The 18549-nt window shown below is 46.8% G+C and overlaps 2 long non-coding RNA genes across 3 annotated transcripts in view; one reads left to right on the top strand and one right to left on the bottom strand.

Annotated features, from left to right (window-relative positions):
• Nucleotides 1–3482: 3482 nt before the first annotated feature.
• LOC120893015 (uncharacterized) lies at nt 3483–4489 on the bottom strand. Its single transcript, XR_005737914.2, has 2 exons — nt 3976–4489; nt 3483–3725 (listed from the first exon to the last, which is right to left on the bottom strand). It is a non-coding gene; the product is annotated as an uncharacterized LOC120893015 (long non-coding RNA).
• Nucleotides 3695–18549, top strand: part of LOC110597502 (uncharacterized) — a 31563-nt gene continuing 16708 nt past the window's right edge. For both annotated transcript variants that reach the window (XR_013424046.1, XR_013424045.1), the window contains exons 1-2: nt 3695–3888; nt 18120–18496. This is a non-coding gene — a long non-coding RNA (uncharacterized LOC110597502). The remainder of the gene's footprint in view (nt 3889–18119; nt 18497–18549) is intronic.

The raw sequence follows: 18549 nt of genomic DNA, 5'->3' as shown, positions 1-18549 counted from the left end.
CTGTCAGCAGAGCAGAAGCAGGAAATGAGGATGAAAACAATTACAAATTAAAACCTGTCACTTGTGCAGAAGCCGCTGCCGCTGCCGCTCCTGCCTAGGTTAAAGTCAGCTCCCTTTGGCAGAGGTTGTGTGTGGAGGGGAGTCAGAGGTATGTGCTCTCCAGCCACAGGAGGGCGCTCCCCTTCCTCTGCGGGACTCACCTTACAGGGTTCATTCAATCATTCATCCATTTGCTCATTCATTCACTCCAGGAGTATTTGTGGAGAGCATAAGGATGTGCCTGGCAGGGTTCCAGGGCCCGGGGATAAAGCCATGTTAAAGATGCGATTTCGCTTGATTAGAGTCGGTAGCAATAAGGCTATTTCAACATCCAGGTGTTAGGGCACCACTGGCTATTATGAGAGCAGAAAGGGGCACCTGCCTTCCACCTGCCATCCACCTGCCGAGATCCAGGTGTACAGGGAAGGATGGCAGTCGGCGTGAAACCTGGAGGCAGTGGATTCAGGAAGGGAGGGGTGCCAAGGACAACTGAGAAAGGCTTCTAGGACAACAACTGCCTTTCTGAGGGGGTCCTGCTTGTCCCAGAGTGCCGCCTGTAATAAGTCCCAGGGCTCCTCCCATCTCTAGGTCCTGTCAGGCGGTGGTGGTGGTGGTGGTGGTGAAGAAAAGGAGGTGTGCCACCTATCATTGTTCCTGGAACCAATCGCTTGAGGAGTTGAGGTAACTGCTGATCAGCTGGGGTGTTCAGAGGCAAGGTCAGATTATAAGAGAACTGACAATAAATGGGGGCTCAAGGCCTGAGAAGCTCCTATTAAACAAACCCTGCCACAGATAACAACTGCACACTCCGGACACTTCCTAAAGCCTCCAGGGGAAGGCCTAGGAGGGTGGGACCCACAACAGGTGGAAGAGAGAATGGAGCATTAGAAGAAGGGAGGCTCACCCCTCCCCCAGTGGGAGCTCTGTAAGCAAAGTGTTCCCACTGGTCATAAAAACTGGGAGAGGAAATCCAGAGTTTAGTGGGCTTGAAGAGCCAGGGAACAAAGTAGAAGCCTGGGAGGGGACCCCCCAAATTGGCAGGAAAACTGCCAAATCTTTGCAGACATCTGAACCATGCAGGGAGTACAGATGGTGGGGGGGGGGCAGCTAAAACAGCTGCACAGAGATTTGGGGAATCATCTCCCCACTTAGAGGGAAAATCACTCTCTCCAGTTTTAGCCCAGCCAACCTTCCTGCCTGCTTGGAAAACACGATCTCCTGGGAGAAAGTGGGTGCAGAAGAGGATGAAATGTTATTGAGGAGCCAAGAAGGGGCCTGGGAGTGCCCAGCTGGGGAGGACCAGGGGACAGGAGTTGGGGTGGTGGTTGCCCACTACTCACCTGATGCTGTGCCTGACGGGAATGGGAAGACCTTATGTTCTCCAGGGTGACCCAGGCCCTGAGGTGATGTCACAGCAGACAGGTCTCAGCTCTACATAAAAAAGCACTTGCTAAGAGGGAGTCTTATCCATCCAAAAACTATTAGAAAGAGCTGCCTGTTCTATGGAATCACAGAGACATTCCAGGAGAGACCCAGGGACATTCCTGAGGATATTCTGTAGGCAGCATGATAGCAGGAGGAAATGGAAAGGCTCTATTAGAAAGGCTGGGCTCTGGGGTCAGCCAACCTTGGGCTCCAGTCCCATCCCAGTTGCAGAGACTCCATCCTTAAAAAAGATCAGTGTGCTTTCTGGACACTTGGCTTAGTAAGGCCTGAGACACACGAGGTGCTCCAGAATGGAGGGGAAGCCTGCAGGTTTGCAGAAGCTGCCCCTTCATGGCTGTGTCCTCCATCTGGCTCCCCATTCCGCTGGTAGAAATGGACTCTTAGGGCTTCTCTGAGATCGGAGAAGGGGACCCAGGTCTCTAGCCTCCCTGTTAGCCCTCCTACTTTTTCCAGGATGGTGCTCCCAGGGATGGCCAGAGGTGCCCACCCAAGGCATAACTGCTCCTGATTAAATGTAGCGCTGAAGCTAGAAGCCTTAGCATGTTTTTCCCTCCCATATGCAGATTGTAAAGGGCAATAACTGGAAAATTGAGGTGCCTGGTGGTGTGTGCTGGACTGCCGAGATGAAACAGAGCTGACTGTACAGACAAGGAAGAGAAAATGAGCTCTCAGGGCCTTATTGCTCCTGCTTTTGATCGGCAGAGATACTGTTGGGTCACAGGGAAGGAACCCTTCTGGAATCAGACACTGTCAGAGCCCCTTTAATTGGGCCCTGTTGAAATCTGCCCAGCTCTCTGGAACAAAGAAGTGGGAAAGTAGATTGCAGGGACTCAGGGTGGAGGGAGGTCATGCTGTTATCGCTGGAGGCTGAACCCAGCCATCCCAGCACTGCAACTGTGATTACCATCAAAGCTAATTAACACAGCTCCTTGATCCACTCTGTCCCAGGTGAGGCCAGCAGGAAGAATGGGCTGGCATTTAATAACCTGCTGCCTCCCCTAGAATCCCCCAGCCAGAATCCCAGAATCAGGTTGTGTAAAGCTGTCAGTCCTGATAAGCCCCAGACTGGATGCTGCTGCTTTGATTCTATGCCCTAACTCCCTCCTTCCTTCTGGGACAGGGGACTCTGTCTTGTTGGCTCCAGCAGATGAATGGGCAAATTGCACTTCAGATGCACTTTGAGGACCTACTATGTACCAGATGCACTTTGAGCACCTACTATTATGTATCAGGCATTCAGCAGACCCTGGGAAGTGCCTGTCAGATGTGTCCAGGGAGTCACTGTGTGTAAGGTTCTGGAGGGAAAGAGAAACACAGGAGGTAACCCTGGAAGCAATGAAACAGCTAGACATAGGGCTGGGCAGGCACAGCACTTCAACCCAAAGATGATGATGAGGGGGGTCCCAAGAGAGCTAGAGGAAGAGGTTTCAGGCAGTGCAGAGGTACTAAGAAGTGAAAATAGGACTTGGGGTGCTTGTAGCACATAAGTGTCCCACCAAGGGTGAGCGGATAGGAGTGGGTGGGCAGGATTTCATGCCATTTGTGCCCAAGGCTTTGTCTATAGTCTGATTTCATACTCCAAATGACACATTTGAAAATAGTCATTCACAAGACCGTTTATCGATTTGGTTCTACTCCCTCCAATTGCTTGCTTTTCTATTTATATATTCATTGTGGTACTGGAGATTGGACCTGGGGGGGCTGAGCTATGTCTGCAGATATTTTTTAAAATTTTGACATAGTGTCTCACCAAGTTGTCCAGGCCAGCCTAGAACTTTCCATCCTCCTGCCCTGGCCTTCCAAGGAGCTGGGATCACAGGTGGGGTCCTTCCTGGGAGACTGCTTCCAATCATTTGGATGAACATTAATTCGTACTTTCGAGCACTCATTATCATTTACCTATTATTCCCTCATTCTGAAGTTTACTTACCTATTCCTTTCCCTCCTGATTGGTTGATTCATCAGTTTGCAAAAGTGACATTTCACAGAACTCCTCATTTTCTTTTTTAAATTTCTTTATTAGATGCTCAAAACATTACAATGATCTTGACATATCATACATTTGATTCAAATGGGGTGTGAATTCTTATTTTTCCACTCCTCATTTTCTTAACACCTCCTTTCTTCGGTCCTCTCCTGGGGTGCCCTTGCTCAGTCATGATTGTGCAGCGGCGAGGATTGAGCACTAGAGGGCGCGCGCGGCACGGGAATCTCCGCGGGCGCGCCCAGGCTCCGCGATGCTGCAAATAAAGAACCCAATTATATTCCGGTCGGAGTATTTAGCCATCGCGTTCCTTTCGCTTCTTGCTGCACCGATGGGGAAACAGAGGTCGGGGAGAACCGATGTGGCTTGCCCAGGGTCACCGGGCAAGTAAGAGGCTGAATGGAAGAGGAAGAAAGGAGGTGGGGACTTATGCGCCTTGCACGATGACCTCTGGGCCACCAGGGGAGAAGGGGTGGCTGGCCGGGCATGTCCCAGAGCCTACGTACCAATGGTGGCTGTTGCAGTCGGGATGAACTTCCTTCCGGGGATGGGGCAGGAGCAGGGAAGATTCAGCGGCCTACCCCTGGCCTCCCTGCAGACCCTGCGGGGATGAGGATGGAGGGCTACGTGGGTGCCCTCCGCATTCCCAGCCCCTCATCTCCCACCCTGCCGTGGCCCCAGGCGGACCAGCAATGCTCTCCCTATTTAACCGTAGAGGCGCCTGAGAACCCCAAAGTGGAGCAGTTTGCCCAAGGATGCGCAGGGGGAAAGCAGCCTGCACCCGAACCTTCCCAACCACGCCTCCAGGATTCAGGTGGAGGGCAGGTGGGGATCTCCCACAGGTCAGGTCCTGGCTTGATGCGAGTCCCCAGGAGCGGTGACCCGGACAGGCAACGCCTGCCTAAGCTTCCCGCGGGGTCCCTCCCTCCTGGGAATCTCTAAAGCTGGAGGGACCCTGCGGAAGAGCAGGGCAAGTGACTGCGGCGGCTGGAACAGCCTACGGGGGGAGGGGTTGGGCTGCGGGATCCTCAAGTGGCTACAGGGTTCCTGGCCTCTTTTCAGCTTCTCTCACTGTGAAATGGGTCAGAGTTGCTCCCCTTTCTATCCGGATCGCTTTGTCCCAAGTCAAGTGAAATGACAGGGTGAACAGACTTGGGAATCCAAAGCTGCGCACCACTCTGTTCTTGTCTCTGAGAAAGTCCAGGAAGGGCTGGGATGGAGCCTGGACCTTGTGCCTGAAGTGGGGTTGTCCATGTGCTTCATGCGGGTGCTGTTGAATCCAGATGGGACTTGGGCCCAGCTCAGTCTTCCACAATCTTGCCTTTCTTTGGGCTTCATGTTAGGCGATGCTCCATTGGGGCATCTCAGCCAACCTGCATACTGGTTTCTGCTGCTCTCTCCATGATCCCCTCCAATCCTAGGTCTGCCTCTGGCTCAGTGGGGCCCCTCATTCTGAGTATCACAAGATCCTTGCCTCTCCACCTGCTGCAGGTCAGTCCACCTCACTGCTGACCCGGAAAGCAGAAAGCTATGGGGACACTCCTACCTAAAACTCTCCCAGCTCCTATGCCTTCTGCTGTCAAGTTAACACCCTGAAGGAATCTCCACGATAAGGTCTTTAATCTTAGCTCTGGACTCACAGCCCCCATCACCTGGGAGCATCCACACATGCACCTGCTCACACTTGTGCACATACACCCATACAAATGTCCGACACACATTCCATCCTCCCTCCCCCAAACTTGTGCGCACACCCACTTATGTGCACGGCCACACATAACACAGTTGTGCTCTTATAATTTGTTTTGAACTCACTTTCCCCACCTTTGTGTGTCTGATTCCTTGAGTTTTAGGACTCTCCCTCATCACCTTCTCCAGGAAGCTGCCTAGACCATCTATTTATTAGGTGTCTTCACCTGGGCCCTTTCCCTGTCCCTATTGATTAGTATGAATCTGCTCCTGATTGTCTCTTGTCTCTTGCAGAAAATGTACTTACTGAAGGCAGGGCCACATCTCTTCTCTTTTTTGCCCTGCAGGAGTTTATTGGGAGCAATGCTGCTGTATATAATGGGCCAATAGTTCTCCTAATTGCTACCACTGTGTGCCAGGCTCCGCTGTAGATGCTGTGAATACATTGTTTCCATAATCCCCACCAACACTGAAAAAATTAGCACTGACACCTGTGTATAGAGGGGAACTGAAACTCTAGGTGATTGGCTTGCCCAGAAGCACTGGGATCCTGTCTCCCTACACCTGGTTCTGCAGCTACTGCCCTTCACATAAAATTCCATCTGGAATTTTGCTATTAGCCTCTTGTTTTCTGGGACAGGCTCATTTTTATTGCTTTCCAGAGTCGAGGGTCCATGGTGATATATTCACCTTTGTCTCCCTAGCCCAAGGACAATCTTTGCTTCTTTGTTCTTATTTGGTCAATTTAAATTTCCTTAAACTGGTTTCTATGATTTAATAGTTAAGCCATGAAGTTCCAATGAGTGTCTCAATATTGGTGAAGTCATTTGGTCCAAGAAGAAAGCCCTGTGTCATCAGAGAGGAACCAAACTCGGTCTTGCATAGCCTGATGTGGGTTGGAGCTTCTATCCAGCTGGGTGGTCCTGGACCATCTAGAGTGTGTGTGGTGTGGGCATGGCCTGGCTGGGTGTTGGGCATGCACACATAGACCTTGCTGGCTTCAGTTCCTTCCAAAGCCCTTATGCAGTCCTGGCTTGTACCATCCTAACTACCCAATCCAGGAAGGGCATGGTTCCCAATTCCCTCAGTTGCTGTTACCCCCCACATTCAATGACAAATTCCATTGATTGCTTCTTTATCATCACCCTATCCCTTCCCTCCTCAGTTCTCTACTCTGAACTCCCACAGCAGCCCTCTGGGTGTCTTTCTTTGTATTGTCATCTCTGCTTCCCAACTGCTTTTCCCAAGGCCACTCCAGTCAGCCTCAAATTCTCTTCCAATGTCAAACAGCAGGCTTCTTCAAGGGGATCTTTCTCAACTTGGGGTTTCTTTCATTGCTTTCCAGTTTAAAGCTCTTTACTCCATTTAGGAAACCCTTTTTAAGTGCTTCTCATATGCCAAGTCCCTGCAGCTCCCCTTCAGGATGAAGCCTAAGCCCACAAGGGAATGTCCTTGTGTCCCTGGGTGGAGGTGGTGGAAATGTCTTGCCCACATGCTACTTCCTGGCCACCTGAGACCTCTTGTCAGAGCTCTGATCCTCTGAGGTCCTTGTCCCTTCTGAACACTGGAACCTGCTGTTTGATGTGGAGGCATGCACCTGTCTCCGAGTCTACCTTTCACCTGTTCTCCATGGTGTTGGTTTTCACCCTGATGGCTCACCTGATACAGGTTTCTTTAATCTCCTCTTCTCTGGAAGCCATCTCTGGGGGCTCGGATCAGCTGCTCATGCCCCACATCACTCTGGAATCTTGCTATACTGGGAACCCTTTGCCTCCAAATCCCTCCTCAGCTCCTCTCCTCCCACACTGCTGTTTCTCAGCAATTTTGGAACCTCCGGTCTAGGCCCTCCTCTGCATCCTCCCCAGGATGCCTCCCCTTTCTGTCTTTTTGTTTTCCTGATCCAGTTTAAGTTTCTTGATGCATGGCCTGGTTCCCCATAGCTTTTAATCTGATTTCTCTTCCCCCGCCTCTGCCTTGCCAAGTGTTGCTATGCAAGCACATAGTAGGACAGGTTGATTGAGTGACCTTGAGTGGGGCCCCGTATCAGGTCAGCAAGTATGATTGCACGGGGGACAATGGCTTGGTGTCATTGTTTCTCACCATCTCCCACTCCTAACCCTCCAGCAAGTCTTGATTCTGACTTACAGCAGGCTAAACTGGAGTATGGTAACCAAGGGTGATAGATTTGTCACAGTAGAGAAAAAACAGCCCGGCTGGAAAATCATCCAATTAGAAGCTGCTGTTTGCTGAGAAATCTCGATGGCCCCCAAGGAAGAGAACACTGGGGAAAACAGATCCAGAGGAATTTAGGAAGATACTGAGAAAATCGGTGAGGGGTAGACCTAATAGGCTAGCAGTCAGAGTCACCATCAGAAGCTCCAGGGGACATGTGAGAGAGAAAGCAGCTAGAAACAGGTATGCATGAGATTATCTTGAGAAAGGGTGAGAAAGAGGAAGAGAAGTAGGCCCATGAGTCCCTAACATTTAAGAAGGAGGCAGAGAAGGGATGGGCAAAGGAGTACAATGAGAGAAGGAGACAGATTTTCAGGGAGACAAGGGGCGTGGCTAACAGCTACGCAGCAAGGGGCGTAGCTAACCACCTATTGTGGTTTAGATGAGAGGTGTCCCCCAAAAGCTTACATATGAGACAATGCAAGAAGGATTAGAGGAGAAATGATTAGATTTATGAGAACTTCCAACCCAATCAATGAATTAATCACCTGATGGAATTCATTGAGTGGTAATTGAAGGCGGGTAGGGTGTGGCTGGAGGAGGTGGAGCATTGGGGACGTGGCTTTGGGGTCTATATGTGTATTTGGTGAGTGGAGTCTCTCTCTCTGCTTCCTGATCATCAAGTAAGCTGCTTCTCTCCACCACACTATTCTGCCCTGTTGGTCTGCCTCATCTTGAGTCTCAAGGCATGAAGCCTGTTGTCTATGGACTGAGACCTCTGAAACTGTGAGCCCCCTACAAACTTTTCCTCCTCTACAACTGTTCTGGTCAGGTCTTTCAGTCACAGCAGTGAGAAAGCTGACTGAAACACCACCCGTACCCCAGGTGAAAAACCACAGTTTCCAGCTTCCCAGCATGTAAGAACGGCCAATAAGATGGAAATATAATCATTAGAGAGGGTTTATGGGAAGTCCTTTGGCCTTTCCCTTGTTCTTTCTTCCCGTTCTTGGGGACTTGGATGTGATCTCTGAAGCTGCGGCTGCTGCTGTCTTGGACTGTTTGTTTAGAGGAGTAAAACGGAAGAGGGCAGAGGAGAAAGGTGAAGGGGGTCGACTCTCTAATGATCATGGAGCGTCGAAGCACTTTGGATCACCCACCTCTGAGGCTCCATTTCTGTAAAAGAAGGTTAATCATCTGTCTTGTTAAAGCCATTTCAGTTGGACGGTTACTAGCAGCTGGGGACATGGTTTGTGGTGGCTTGAAGGTCCCAGGCTTAACTGGCTATGCAGGTCACAATGATCAGGACGCTGTGGGACACCTAGTAAGCCCTGGGTGGCAGAGAGAGGGGCAGAATGCAGTCATCTGAGGGGTGGTCAGCAAAGGAGGATGGGGTAGGGGTCCATGAGAGTTGGCCACATTTTCATGACTTGGGAAAGCATTAGGACCATGGTAGGGACAATGTGAACCACCAGCCCTATGTGTATGGTTTACTGTCCCAGGGACCTTGGACAAATTTCTTTACCCTCTGACCTCAGTTCCTCCAAAACAGCAGTAATGCCTACAAATAGCTATTTAGGGATTGAATGAGGAAACATGGACATGCAGCCCCTCAAACATCCCAGGGACTTCGCTGCCCTTGGGGGCTAGAACAGACCTGTCATGCAAGGCTGTTAGTCTTCTCCTTTGCACACCCAGACAGATACCTGCTCCAGATGGCATGATGGGCCAAGCTCTAAAGTGACTGTTGAGAAACTTTTCAAAGGGAATTTGTTTAATTTATTTTCTGGGAAGACTCAAATTCTTAACATAGAATAAAAATTATTCCAGAAGTGACCGTGCCTTTCTAGTTCCCTCACCGTGGAGGTTCAGTGGACAGGACAGGTCCAGGCTCTCCTACCTGGGAAGGCCTGGGGAACAGGAAAGGGCTGAACTGGACTGCCTATAGGGTCAGTGTGACCATGTCCAGTGCTTCAGGTGGGTGTCCAGAAGAAACAGGGCAGGCCCTTATGTCCATGACCTCCCAAGGGCTGGGCAGGAGAAAGGGGGAGCAGAGGAAGTGCCCTAGGTGCCCTCAGCAGCCATTCCCCTGAAGTGCTGGACTGGAGCATTGACCTTACCGTGTCCCTGTCCTCTATTTGATCTGTCGACCCTGAGAGGAAGGTGTGGTCAAATGGTGGTTTGGGGCTTTGCCAAGAGAAGCCACCTAAGGAGACAGAACAAGTTTCTAGAAGAGTCAGGATCTGAGCCCTCATCTGATTCCAGGTCTGTGTGTTTTCCTGAGTCCTACTGCATGCTGTTGTCCCCAAGAGAACCTCAGAGGTCCCCAGGAGCAGCATCACAGCATCCTACTGTTAAGGAAGTGGGATTCTCTCCCCACTTCAGGACAGCTCTCGCCCGCCCCCATTTATAAAACCAAAGCACTCATTATTGAGATCTCACAGAAAGAGGGAGGGGTGGGGCGAGGAAATTCAGGAGCATCAACTGCTGGGAAGGAAAATGTTTCCATTTAATTTCTCATATAATAGTCGTGCACCATGTGGAGATAATGCCTGGAAAGCTGGGTAATCACCTGAAACCTACACCACAAGATGGCGCGGAATTACCAGGCCCTGCTGTCTCTTAATGGTTGATGAGCAACACCTTGTGATTTGGGTATTAAAGGTCTGACTGGTTCCATCTGAGTGAGTCCTGCTCCCCAGGGCCGCTTCTTGCCAGGCCACGGGAGGCTCCCTGCTGATTTCTTGCTGGCCTTCCTTGTCCTCCTCTGGAACAGGCACAAAATCCCAATGTGGAATATAGGAACCCGGACTCTCTGCAAACTGCCAAGTCTGAGAGCCCAGGCTGCCCAGAGCTGAACTGCGTAGAGAGCCTGGTGATCCACATTCGGGGGGCCGTGTAACACTGAGAATCCTGCAGGGGGAAGAGTGTGGAGGGCTGGCTCAGATCTTCCAGAAAATGGAAGTGTATTCCTTTCAACAGAGCTGCATCTCCATCTGAATGCAGTTCACTGGCGCAGTCACATACATTGTCTCAAAGGGGCTGGTGATACTTTAATATAGTAACAGGAGCAGTTTTCATTTGTGGCAATTCCTGATTTTAAATTTAGAATACTAACCTCAGTCCATGAAATTAGACCTTGAAATTGAGATGTTTTGGGTGCTCCCTGGTGGAGAGGAGACTATTGAGGACCAGAGGAAGCATGCTCAGCTGAGAGTTCTGAGGGTTGGAGGATCAACAGCACTTCAGAGGGACTGGAAGTTTCTGGTGAAGAAGAACCTGGGGCTGGACCTGGGAAAAGGCTCAGGGAGATGGTGAGTTCCTTGAGTCCCATCTTATCACACCTCCCAATCTGATACAGACTTGGCAGTGAGAGGGTTGGGATGGCCTGAGAAAACCCATGTTCCAAAATAAGGTAGGAAAAAACCACAGCTTTTCAGGTTCCTGAGATGCAGGTACTTGCTGGCGAGAGAGAGGACAATGTAGGGAGGAGAGCCAGGGGCCCAGGTAAGATTGGATCCTCAGTTGGTGCCAGAGAGGTGACCAGAAAGGATAGGCCAGGTACTAAGCATCTCAGTGGCTGCTCGTGGACACTGAGGTCACTGGCTAAGCACCAGATGGTATTCCCAGCCCTTCAGGGACCAGCTACCACCCTCATAAAAAATGCAGGAAGAGGCTGGGAACGGTGGCGCATGCCTGTGATCCCAGTGGCTCGAGAGGCTGAGGCAGGAGGATCATGAGTTCAAAGCGAGCCTCAGCAAAAGTGAGGTGCTAAGCAGCTCAGTGAAACCCTGTCTCTAAATCAAACACAAAATAAGGCTGGAGTTGTGGCTCAGTGTTGAGTACTCTTGAGTTCAATCCTGGGTAACCTCCCCTACCCCCCCCAAAAAAAGGAATTGGGAAGAAAACCAGACAGACGGGTGTGTGTGTGCACGTGGGGAATTCTCATATGCATAAAAGGCATTTGGTTAAATTTCTAGAATCAGCAGAATGGGGCTTGAAGTAGAAATTATGTTCAATCATGGAAAAGATTAGAAAACGTAAATTTTTTTCCACATCCAAATTTTTAGAACAAAAAAAAAATTTTTAAAAAGATATACATTCCACATCTTAGAAGCTACCTCCCAGATGTCCGTGGTGTCTGAGAGACCTTGAAGGTCAAGGTAGGCTAGGCTTAACTCACCTGCCTCTTACCTCCCCACCTGGCTGCCAGTGAGAAGACTTTAAGCTTCTCCAGGCGACTGCAGTTCAGCCTTCCCTCTAAGTTGTTATGTTGAAGCATTTCTTTAAATAGAATGCTTGCTGTTAGAATCTTAAAAACACTTTTTTTTTGCCTCATTTTATTTACTTACACCTTCACACAGTGTAACACAGACACACACCACATAATATTTTGGTCAGCTGCACCCATGACTTTGGTTCTATGAGAATATAACGGAGCTGAGAAGTTCCCATCCTGTAGCGATGCTGTAGTGTTGGCAACCTCACAGCAAAAGGCATTCCTCACATGTTTGTGTGATGCTGGTGTAAAGAAAACTACTGCACCACCAGGTGATTCAAAGTCCAGCCCATACAAGTACATGGGTGCACACCCTTAATAATCAGTGGCTCTGTTGCAGGTTGCTCTATTTACTATCTTATCCTATCCTGTACATCATTATTTTAACATGCACTCCTTCTATGTATACAAGAAAAAGTTTTCTGTATGCCGTGTGACATCACAGTATCCTCATACATCTTGTGTTTATTGCCTCTCTTGATTGTATCATTTTATCTTGCACATGATTTAATCTCATACTGTTTTGCTCATCATGGTCCTAAGAGTGATAGGCTGCCTCATATGTTTGCCAGATAGCCTCAGGGTAGGCTTCACCATGTAGGTTTGTGTAATATAGTTCACCATGTTTGCACAGTGATGGAATCAACTGAAAATGCATTTCTTAGACTGTGTTCCCATTGTTGAGTGATGCATATCTGAAATTTTACAAGGAGATTTTTTTTTAAAAAAAATACATTGCTTTCTTCCCAGTGCAAAGGACAAGAATCCATCCCACAGAAATGATTCCTTAATGTTATACTCATTCTTGTTGTTTCCCCTGTATTCTGGGATGCCTAAAAGAAAGAGAACAGTGTACCCTGCTTGGATGCTCAGTATTGGCCTCAGGGTAGCTGGGCTATTCTAGGTCTGCCCCTGCAGGCAGGTCCATCTCTGGCCACATCCACCCCACTGCTTAGGGTGAATCTGGAGAGCTTGCCATTGGACCCTGGTGCAGGGGGGTGGCAAGTTTTATCCTTATTTATTACTACCTGGGAATAAATGAAGGCTATCAGAAGAAACCGAAGAAGCAAGATTCCTTCAGGTTTAAAAAAAGAGACATTATAAACCCCTTAGGAAGCTGAAATCATTTTTAGCCATTTATTTCAATTTTATACAGTATCTATTGACTCCCTGTTATAAAAGATGAGAATATCAGCACCATTTATAATTTTTCTCTGTCTAGTCAGCCTCCGAATAGCTTGCCATGGTTATTTGTTCTAATGTTTTTGGACATACAGCATCTGTGTTCTATTCTAAAGAGTTCCTGTGTGGTTTAATAGTATCTATAGATATAAGCAGATTTGTTGCACCCACTATTTCTTCCAAATCATTGTTTCTCCATTCTTGAATTATTTATTATCATCCCTCTCTTATTTAGGGAGAGGTGAAGGACTGGGTTTGATAGGCTCTGTTTCTCATTCCACGTTTGCATAGTCAACTCATTGCCCAAGCGAAGAAAGAAACATCCTGGCTTTGCACTCAAATGGAGTCTCCCCTGGATGTTAAGATCCATTGTTTCCTGCCCAGGTTGCTCCCTTGTTTCTGACACCACTGTTACTGTGGAGAAATTTGAGGCCAGATTGGTATTTTTTTAACTTTATCTTTCTACTTTATTTTCTGTCAGGATGGCGGAAGAGTTTTATTTTTTTTTTTTCTCCAGTGCTATGGATTGAATCCAGGGATGCCTAACCTTTGAACTACATCCCCAGCCCTTTTATTTTGAGACAGGATCTCACTAAGTTGCTGAGGCTGCCCTCAAACTTGTGATCTTCCTGCCACATCCTCCCGAGTTGCTGGGATGATTATGGGAGTGTGCCACCGTGCCTGGCTATTCTCTAATTTTAATAGTTACCTAAGAAATGAGACATTTCAACATGATGAACTTTGTGTAAAAATTTCCTTGATTAGGATGTACATTTTTTTAACCTATGGATTTTTTCCCATTCTTCAAATTCAGAAATTTTTCTCTTTTGGAAGGATGATGTTATCCTTTCCACATGTTGGGACATGTTTTGAATCTTTTATTTTTTTTTTTTAGTTATAGAAGGACACAATACCTTTATTTATTTATTTATTTTTTTGTGGTGTTGAGGATCCAACCCAGTGCCTCACCTGTGCGAGGCAAGTGCTCTACCACTAAGCCACAATCTCTTCCCTGTTTTGATTCTTTTTGTGTGTTTTCCCTCATCATTATCCCTCTCTCCTCTATTTTCTATTTGTATTCATTATCCAGTCACTTAACCTCACTGAGCCTCAGTTTCCTCACATTATAGTTAAGATAATATACCTTTCTAAGGGGGAAGCCCCCAGGATTAAAATAATTAATATGTATAAATCTCTTGAGACTGTGCTCAGCCCATGGAAGTCATATAAAAATGATCACGATTTTCACTAGTATGGATTTTATTATCATTATTTCTCATTGTAAAGTGATTAGTTACAAAGAACTCTGGAGCCAGACTGCCACTTTGTGTGACCTTGGGCCACGTGCTGAACTTCTCTGTGTCTTGTTGTCCTCCTTTGCAAAATAGAGATAATAAATGTCCTTGTCTCAGGATTATTATGGGAATGAGTCTTTAATATTAGTAACTTATTTAGAAAGTACTAGAATACAATAAGTGTCATATATGTTGTTAAATAAACATCCACTTGAGCCTTTTTTTCTGTAGGGAACAAATTATTTTCAGTAATGCTCATCCTTTTTCTTGCTGTTCCTAATATATTATTAGGTCTGTAATGCTGCTGTTTTGATATTAGTTTGCTCCTGTATACCTAGAGTCTCTTTTTTCCCACTTCATTCTGTTTTATCATCCTGTCACTGAGCTCTCTTGTTCTACACTTTATGCCCTTTTATGGTGCTCTTTAAAGCAATTGGGGAACATTTCATTTTGCTCCTAGGATGATGTTTTCTTCTAGGTTGAGTTCTTTGTTCTTCATGCTGTGTTCCTTTTTTCATTGTTATTATTATTATGGTGTGTGTGTGTGTGTGTGTGTGTGTGTGTGTGTGAGAGAGAGAGAGAGAGAGAGAGAGAGAGAGAGAGAGAGAGAGAGAGAGATTTTGTCTGTGGGTCTGTTGTCTGTGTAATTGAATCTTTCCATCTTGGCTCCTGTCCAGATCTTTCACCTGTTCTGATTAGTATGAAGATGACATTTCTCTGTTATCTGAGACCTGGTCTTTCCCCCCTCAGAGACTCTTTTGTTGGGTCTCTGCAACCAGAGAGCATGATGGAGGAGCATTGTGTCTAGGAGAAGTCCTGGACTCTAGCCCTAGCTGGGCTGGAGCTGCGGTCAGGGGGCTGACATTGACACTGAGGCCAACACCTGTTTGAGGGTGCTCCCCATTGCCATGAGGGGGGCTTCAGATCTTTACTGACAGCCCAGTCACCAGCAAATACATCTGCTTTTCCACAAAAAGAAAGCATGAGATGCCCATCCCTAGGGTATTAGTCAGGGTTCTCTAGAGGAACAGAAGCAACTGGATCTGTATATATATATGATTATAAAAGGGAATTTATTAGATTGGCTTACATGATAGTCCCCCCAGTGGTTGTCTGAAGGCTGGAAAGCTGGAGGAACCAGTAGGTGGTCAGTCCAGGAATATGGAGCCTCAGAATAAGAGGGACCAATGATGCAACCCTGGTGGGAGACTGAGGGCCTGGGAACTCCCTGGAGAATCACTGGTGAGAGTCCACACTGGCAGGGGGAAGGAGCTGGAGACTGATATCAACAGGGGATGGAGGAAGCCAGAGACACAGCGGAAGCACCCGCTGGAGAAGTATGGTGCTTGTGTTCTCTGCTTCTTCCTCCTCTTCTTGCTTTATGCCCCATCTGGCCCCGGCCTGTTGGCCAATACCACCCAAATTTAGGGAGGGTCTCCTCTCAGTTTGCTGTCCCACATGCCAATCATATCTGGAAACACCATCAATCCTCCAAGAAGTCTCTTAATCCTAGGCATCTCTCAGTCCAATCAAATTGACAATTCAGACTAACCATCACCCTGTTTGCCCAACTCTAGGTTTGAGGGTATTGGCAAGAATTTTCAGGATTTTGCAGACTGGCTTGTGTTTATCTGGGGTGGGGCAGGTTAGACATGGTATGGTGGGTAGCTTCCCACTTGGGAAGCTCTAGTCTGTATCTCATTCCCCCTTCAATTGCTGTTGGTGTAAATTGTTTTTGAGGAAATGAGACCTTTAATTTATGCTTTCACTGTATTTTTTTCTTTTAAATGGCAAGTTAGTTTTATTTTATTTTTCTCCATCTTCATCAAGGCATAGTTAAAGGTTAAAAATTGTATACATATTCATATCTGTGGATTCTGGATCTACAGATTCAACCAACCTTGGATTCAAAATATTATAATATTCAAAATATTATTCACATGTACAGATTTTTCTTAATGCTACCCTTTTTTAAACATGATAGGTAACAGCTACTTATATAGCATTTACATCACATTTTGAATCATGAATATTCTAGAGATGATTTAAAGTATACGGAATGATGTGCATAGGTAACATGCAAATGCTGTGCTCTTTTATATAGAAGACTTGCATGTCTACAGATTTTGGCATTCACAGACGCCCTGGAATTAATCACTCATGGAAACCGAAGGAGAACTATATTTTTAAGTGGTGTAGGTTGGTCAATCAATACATGTGTATGTTGTTGGGCTTTCTGTAGATTTTGATTTTGTTAAGAATTGGGCAGAGATGCTCTGCAGCACATTTGTTATCAAGAAATTTAGCTGGAAATTGCTGCCTTTTGATGAATCTTTCCCCCTTTTTTGTCACTGCCTCCCCAACATTCTTTAAAAGACCATTACATTATCAGATCTATGGGACAAGCCAGGAAAGTGCCTCTGGAACTTGAATAAGGGTTTTAAAATGTAGCTAATATATGTTCTCCCTTCTTCTCCCCTGACTTAATGAAGCACAGCAGTCTCCCCAAAACTGGGTTGATTCCAAAGCACTCCTGAATTTGCAGAGAAATATAAATCCTCTCAACTGTCTCACAGGTTTGAGGACAGCGAGGGTCAGGTTGGCTAATTTTAATTATATTTGGTTAGCATGTCTTGAAGCCTATAAATCTAAATGCCAATAAATTAATATATCACTCTGTGTGCCTCCCAGCCACAGCATTAAATCAACTGTGCCAAGAGTGCCGCACAGAATAGGCCAAAACCCCAGAAGCTCAGGCATTTCAATTTCACTGTATTAATCTGTCATTAATAGAGCCCTCAAGTCCCTGTGTCACATGCATGACCATGCACAACTGGAACTTGCTGAATATGAGCTCAGCCCACTCCACTCTTGGCTTATGCTCAGCTACCCTTGCCCCAAAGCCTTCATGATTAATGATAAGCCATTGGTCTCCATGAACGTGGCTTGGTTCAAGGAGTGGGTGGCCTCCTTTGCATAGGATATTAGAATTAGGCTGAAGACAGGTGCCTCTAGCATTTGAGCTTTGACATCAGGAAAGATTTAAAAACCCTGGCTTGTATAATCAGGCTGGGAGAGCCTTGCCCATGAGCAGGTATGATCAAGGTAAGGCAAGAGATAAGGTGCCAGATCTCTTTAGCTACTTCCTGTTGGTAGGGGGTCCTACTGTGCATATGCAATGCTATAGCTAGATGGGACAAACAGTACCAGTTCGTGACCAGTGACATGTAGCTTGGTGGTTCATGGTAAAGCCTTCGATCTCCATTAAGATCCAGGAGTAGGCCAGGAAGTCTTTATCAAAAGGAGAGTAGTTTTCTGTAGATATTTTCAAGGTTTTGCTCCCAAATCCTAAGGTACTCATGTATGGGATATGCCAAAGGGCCCAAATAGCATCTCTTTAACAGTGTAAATTTTTGGTTCCTGACACCTCAAACTGAAACATGTGGCCCAAGTGGCTGAAATGTTTTGTTTTGGTACCAGGGATTGAACCTGGGGTGCTTAACTACTGAGCTACATCCCTAACCCTTTTTATATATTATTTTGAGACAGGGTCTCAGTAAGTTTCTTAGGGCCTTGCTAAGTTTCTGAGGCTGGTTGTGAACTACAGATCCTCCTGCCTCTGCCTCCAGAGTCACTGGGATTATAGGTATGTGCCACCATGCCCCCTGGCAGAGAATTTTTAACAACAGCATGGACCTATTGTAGAGCCTTCTCTTGTCCTGGGCTCTACTCAAAACGAGTAGGTTTTGGGGGGGGGTATTCAGTAAATGTAATGGAGTAACTTACTCAAATGGGGAACATGTTGCCTCCAAAATTCAAGTCCTCCACAATTCATTAGGTATTGCACCTCTTGTTTTGTTGCTGGAAGGACTGGATACAGCGATATGCCCTTCACATTCATGGGTTGTCTCAATGCACCCTAAATCACTGGACTTCCAACAAATCATACAGAAATGGAAGGACATTGAATTTTGTGGGATTTATTTTTCACTCTCTATCACATAAATGTTTTACCAATGTGCTTCTTGTTCATTAGGTCCAATCAGCGCAATGCCATCAATGTAATGGACTAATCTTATGTCCTTTTTGAAGAAAAGGGTGACCAATCCCTGCAGTCTCAACCATGAGATAAGACTGGAGAACAGTGAAGGTGCATTCCTGGTCTTGACAGCTAAAAGCAAACTGCTTCTGCTGGTCCTGACTAATGTGTAAAGAGGCAACAAAGTATTTGCCAGATGAAGAGCTGAAGAGCTGGTCTGAAGGGATGTGTTTGTTTTACCTTAGCAACAAAATTGCATCTGGAATCACAGTTGTAACTGGAGTTACCACCTGGTCAAACTGATGGTAATCCATGGTCATCCTCTTGGATCTGTCTTCCACACAGGCCAAATGGGCGAGTTTAACAAGAATATGGTAAGAATCATCACCTCTGTATGTCCCATGTCCTCTCCAGGAGTGTGAAATTG

The sequence above is a fragment of the Ictidomys tridecemlineatus genome, chromosome 7, assembly GCF_052094955.1.
Source record: "Ictidomys tridecemlineatus isolate mIctTri1 chromosome 7, mIctTri1.hap1, whole genome shotgun sequence".
Taxonomy (NCBI): domain Eukaryota; kingdom Metazoa; phylum Chordata; class Mammalia; order Rodentia; family Sciuridae; genus Ictidomys; species Ictidomys tridecemlineatus.
This window is presented reverse-complemented; position numbering and strand designations above follow the sequence as displayed.